This window comes from Cyprinodon tularosa, unplaced genomic scaffold (genome assembly GCF_016077235.1).
Source record: "Cyprinodon tularosa strain WSP-4 unplaced genomic scaffold, ASM1607723v1 ctg637, whole genome shotgun sequence".
NCBI classification, from domain to species: domain Eukaryota; kingdom Metazoa; phylum Chordata; class Actinopteri; order Cyprinodontiformes; family Cyprinodontidae; genus Cyprinodon; species Cyprinodon tularosa.
Window position 1 is genome coordinate 542,006 of NW_024039382.1, and position 6,187 is coordinate 548,192.

A 6,187-nucleotide genomic window follows, 5' to 3' on the forward strand; every position below is an offset into this window, starting at 1 on the left:
GGCAGGATTTTTTTTTTATTTGGCAGCAACTCTGGTTCTATCTACTTTGTTAGATTTATTTAAACCTGTTTTTATTTTGGTTTATATTGATAGTGTTAAGCACTTTATTTATGTGGAAAGGACTGTAAAACAAATTCATTTCCAAGGCGGCTCCTTCCAGGGGTCTATTTGAGTCTGTGCCTCAAGGGGTTATTCTTTTGCCCGATTCTATCTATTTCATAACAAGTAATTTAATAAGCACAGTATTATTCAAAAGGTTTTCAAGTCATGTGTTTTTTAGAGGTTTATCAGAAGCAACTTTTTACAGTAAATCTGTTGTCTGTGAACCAAATGAACAATATGAGCAGCTCAGCTTGTTCTGCCTGGTTAGAGTAGCTTAGATAACAGAGAGCTCCTCTGTCGGTGTGACTGGTCTAAACCTAATTACAGTTAACATTTGTTTTTGTTTTTTTTATAATTGACGTGCCCATTCGATTTAATCCGTTCTTCTCTGCAGTAGCTATTATAATGTTGCATTGAAGCCTCTGGAACACCGTTGCTAACTAGCCAATATACAGGGGGAAGATTTAGCATTAGGCAATACCAGGCAGTTGCTTAGGGCCCCAAGTTCCTGGGGGCCCCATAAAACTCTGTTTACATGTATGGTTAATACAACTATTCCTTATTTCTGTGCATTAATTATGTTTTTGATAAAAATCCTTTCGCCAAAATGCCATCAGAACGCTTATAAAATTGAGAGTATCTCAACCCCCCTTCAGTGTCCTCCATATTGGATCAGTTCATTTGCTGCACATGTTCAGAAAGGTCCAAACAGACAGCAGGAAACCATTTGAAAACAAACGATGCAAAGAGCAGTGTTGCCAACTTAGCGCTTTAGTCGCTATATTTAGCTAGCCTCGTGAGACCATCCTGATCTTGCGAGCTTTCAAGATTTCGCTCGCTAATCAGTCTGGAGACTCTCCGTTGAAGAAAATTTGGAGCCGTTCACCAAACGAATGTCCAATCAGCGTTGGCTTTGAGGCGGGTTGAGGTGTAACGCAACGAGAAGCGCGACAGTTCAGTCTAAAGAACATGGCGGTTTCAGCCGATGAAGCCAGCGTTAGCGTGGCTATCGAGCAAGTTTTATCGGAATTACAGAGTATTTCTTCACTGAAAGAAGAGCAAAACACTGCTCTGGAGGCTTTTCTCAGAGGAAAAGATGTTTTTGCTCTTCTCCCAACTGGTTTCGGAAAGAGTTTGATCTATCAATTGGCTCCTCTTCGTCGTCGCTCTGTTACGTCATATGCTTCGTTGATCTGATTGGTTTATTTGGCCCGTCTATCACCAACATAGGCCAATCAGCTAACCAGTATTTTCGCCCCTTCCCAAAATTACTTCAACGGAAGGTTTCCAGATGGATATGCGGAGCAAATCCATCTGGCGGAGTCAGGTTAATATTTAGGGACTTTTCAGACCCCTCTAGCACTTTGATTTCAAAAAAGCACCTAGCGCCAAATCTAGCGACTTTTTTCTGCTGCTGTAGACTTTGGAGACAACATCTAAAAGCAGCGAACTCTGCTCTCCAGAGCAAGTAGATTGGTAACCCCGCCTCCTGCTCTCCTCTATCTTGTCTGCTGTCACTATTCATGCAGCTATTATTTCATCCAAATGAAAAATGGAGAACAGATAAGCAGATCATGGCTTGTCTACAGTGAAAAGAAGGACTGGGTTATTTACTTTGGCCTTTTTGGAAACACAGGAAGGAGCAATCAGCTAAGTGAGCTTAGTGCTTGGAAAAAATCTTTCATTCCTTTAGAGACAGCATGAAAAGTCAGCTGAGTACAAAACATAGAGAGGAAAACAAGAAGAAAAGGGACAAGAAGAGAGGGACACAACCTAGAACAGATAATGGATGTCTATTCTATTAATTCAATTCAATTCAGTTTATTTATATAGCGCCAAATTCACAACACATGTCATCTCAAGGCACTTTACAGTTCAACCAGATCATACAGTCAAATTGATACAAAGTTTTCTATCTAAGGAAAACCAGTTGATTGCATTGACTCATTGACTCAAATACAATCCCCCACACTAAGCATGCTTGTAGCGACAGTGGAGAGGAAAAACTCCCTTTTAACAGGAAGAAACCTCCAGCAGAACCAGGCTCAGTGTGAGCGGCCATCTGCCGAGGCCGACTGGGGTTCAAGGAGACAGAAGCAGAGATACAAAAAGCAGCTGTAAAAGGCGGCCCCGTCCAGGAAACACACAGCCAGGCAGACGAGCTCCAAGGCAGCTCCCATGCCAGAGGACGAAGAGAGCACATCCACTCAGTCACGGTCAGAGAAACAGGACCACACTGGAAAACCGGCCGACCTCCAACATCTATAAACAAGGGTGTTGATAGAAGCAGCACAGCTGATGTTTCTTTCCAGGATGACGTCACAGCCAAACAGGAACAGACGAGGCAAAGCTACTCTGAGGAAAAGCAGAGAGAGCAGAAGGTTAGAGATTGAACTAACAGATTCTGCAGAATAGGAGAACAGAGAAGAAGCAGAATGATGAAATGGGGGTCCCTATGTCCTCCAAAAGTCTAAGCCTATAGCAGCATAACTATAGAGATAGCTCAGGATAACCTGAGCCACCCTAACTATAAGCTTTATCAAAAAGGAAAGTTTTAAGCCTAGCCTTAAAAGTAGACAGGGTGTCTGCCTCACGGACTAAAATTGGTAGTTGGTTCCACAGGAGAGGAGCCTGATAACTAAAAGATCTGCCTCCCATTCTACTTTTAGAAATTCTAGGAACGATTAGTAAACCTGCAGATTGAGAGCGAAGTGCTCTGTTAGGAACATAAGGAACAAGCAGATCTCTGATATAAGATGGAGCTTGGCCATTTAAGGCTTTATATGTGAGAAGGAGGATTTTAAATTCTATTCTTGATTTAACAGGAAGCCAATGAAGAGAAGCCAGGATAGGCGAGATATGATCTCTCTTTTTAATTTTCATTAGAACTCTGGCTGCAGCATTTTGGATCAGCTGAAGGCTTTTAACTACAGTTTGTGGACTTCCTGATAGTAAAGAATTACAATAGTCCAGCCTTGAAGTAACAAATGCATGGACTAGTTTCTCAGCATCACCCCTGGACAGGATATTTCTAATTTTTGTAATGTTCCTCAGATGAAAGAAGGAAATTCTAGAAACCTCTTTGATGTGGGATTTAAATGACAGGTCCTGATCAAAAATAACACCAAGATTTTTTACTTTATTATCTGAAATCAGTTTAATCCCATCCAAATGAAGTGACTGGCTAATCAGTTTCTTTTTCAGAGACTCTGGTCCAAAGACTATAACTTCTGTTTTGTCTGCATTCAGAAGCAGAAAGTTAAGAGTCATCCAGGTTTTTATGTCTTCAAGACATGCCTGTAATCTATGTAATGGGTTAGCTTCATCTGGATTTATAGACAGATATAGCTGGGTATCATCAGCGTAACAGTGGAAATTAATCCCATGCTGTCTAATAATTCTACCAATTGGGAGCATGTATAAAGTAAAGAGAATTGGTCCTAGCACTGATCCCTGTGGTACTCCACAGGTAACCTTTGAGCGTGTTGAAGATCTATCATTAACATGAACAAACTGAATTCGATCAGATAGATAAGATTTAAACCAGTCTAGAGCTGTTCCTTTAATTCCAACAAAATATTCAAGTCTTTCTAAAAGAATATTATGGTCAACTGTATCAAATGCAGCACTAAGATCCAACAGGACGAGCACAGATACAAGTCCATTATCTGAGGCCATGAGAATATCATTAGTGACTTTCACCAGAGCTGTTTCAGTGCTATGATGAGCTCTAAAGCCAGACTGAAACTCTTCAAAAAGTTCATTATGGTGGAAGTGATCGCAAACTTGTTTGGCAACTACTTTCTCAAGAATTTTGGATAAGAAAGGAAGATTGGATATAGGTCTATAATTGACCAAGTCATCTGGGTCAAGAGACGGTTTCTTAAGCAGAGGTTTAATTACAGCAACCTTAAAAGCTTTAGGTACATATCCCTGTAACAGAGATAGATTAATCACATCTAAAATGGATTAAAAAAAAAAAAATTAACATTTCTCTATCTGTATAATAGGTCTGTCTTATGTGTTGTCTTCTCAGTTCAGAGGGCCCCCTGCCTGTCTATGACTAGGGCCCCAAAATCCCTAAATCCACCCCTGCCTATATGTTCATAGGTGCTTATATTGGTTTGAATGGCTCCGCTTAGAACTCATCAGTGAATTCAATTCAAATTCAATTAAAAATACCGTATTTATCCCAAAGGGAAATTAAATGTTGCAGTAATTCATACGTTATTTTTTTTAAACGTGTTGTAGGTCTTGATATCTGTAGGCAGGAAGGATCTTCTGGAGAGGTCTGTCTGGAGAAGCCACTGACTGAAGACACTCTGTTGTTGTTTACAAATCTTCTGAGTGGATTCTCACTGTTTTCCATGATCTTTTTTACTTTATGACAAATTCTTTTCTGTAAAATAATCTCCTAGAACAGAGCAGGCCTTCTTTATCAGCTTGTTGAATCACACACAAACTGGACTTTTCCACATTTCCCCAGGTTATTTACTTTCACTTGTGTTGCCGCCCTGTTCTTGGTGCCAACAACAGAGATGTTATATGATTTACTTCTAAAAAGCTGTTCTTCTTATTGAATTTCTGCTCAGAAGCGTTTTACTGGCAGCTACAGCATTGTTGTAACGTCCTAAACCAGGGATGCTGATCGCTTCCTAACGCTCAGCTTTTCTGTTCCAACCATATTGCTCCCTTGAAGACATTCCAGAATTTCACTGTGTCCCTTTTTTATGTAATGGATCCATTACAAGATTTTTTTACGGTATCTTTTTGAATTAACTAAGCTCTAAGGGTTTTTTAATTCTCTTTTATAACAGCAAATGTGTCCTGCAAAGCTAATTGAAGAAAGCCTTGTCTTCAAATATCCATTTATACTATAGCTACTGAGTGGAAAGCAGTCAGAGATGTTTTACTGTTTTAAAAGAAAAATAAAATAATTATGCAGTGTTTTTGCCATCTTATAATAACTAACCACCCACATTGCTAATATTCTGTGTGTATTCAGTGAGATTTTCCAGCATTTTCAAGATTAAAAACTCTAATGACTAAAGCACATCCACTTTGCTCCATTCAGTTTTCCTATTATCATCTGGAAGTCTGTGCTGAATCGCACTGCGACTGAAACCTGCTAACTTTAAGTTCTCTTGCACCAGCAGCATCCACACTGAGGAGCTGTGCTCAGTGTGGAAAAAATAAAACTATCTAGAAGCCAGAAGGCCAGATATGCTTATTTTATCATGAAAGGCTTCTCTTGTTTTACTGTAAATGGAACGCCAGACTAAACACCATTACATTTTTTTGGTAATGTAATTTTGCCATAAAATGTTTTTCTATCCTGTCAGAATAAATTCTTGTTTTGATCTCAATCCTGTGATTTTCTTTCAAGGTTCTGAAACACTTCGGCTGAACATGTCTGTTCCCAGGCAGGAATCGAACCACGTCGTTATGAAATTATTACATTTTCTCTCACTGCAAAAATTTAAATAAGTCATTTTTTCTTGAATTGAAGACAAGACATTTTACAATCAAAGTAAAATTAAAAAGCAATGGCATTGTTTTATTTCATGTGCATATTATCTAATTATTTTAAAAAATGCTCATTCCATTGTCAGATCATCTTATTTACCTGCTCAAATTAAATGTAAATACACTTATTTTATTTATTAATTTTTACTTATTCCTAGAGCAATTTTGTATTGTGCCAGTTTTTTTTTTTTGCCCTATGAATTTGTGGAAATTATAACTCCCTGTAGATATGCAAAATAACGGGTACAATTTTCTCTGATGTATTTTGTCAAATACAGAAGAAATGAGGAAAACCATCTTCCTTTTCTCAGCCTCCATTTGATTTATTTTGCATTAAGCGTGAAAAGCTGGAGGAGCCATGATAATTCCTGTTTTACAGTTCAAATTTTTTGAAAGGGGAACCTTTATCTCCAGGCAGTCGGTTTCTGGGTTAGAATCGGCCTTTTTTTGGTCAGGACTCCCCACTGAAGGTCTGAGGAACAAGCAGCTCTCTCTTTCCTGCTGGTCTCATGTCCTGCCATGCAGAATCTGTTCTCCTGATTTTGTACGTTCTGATTAA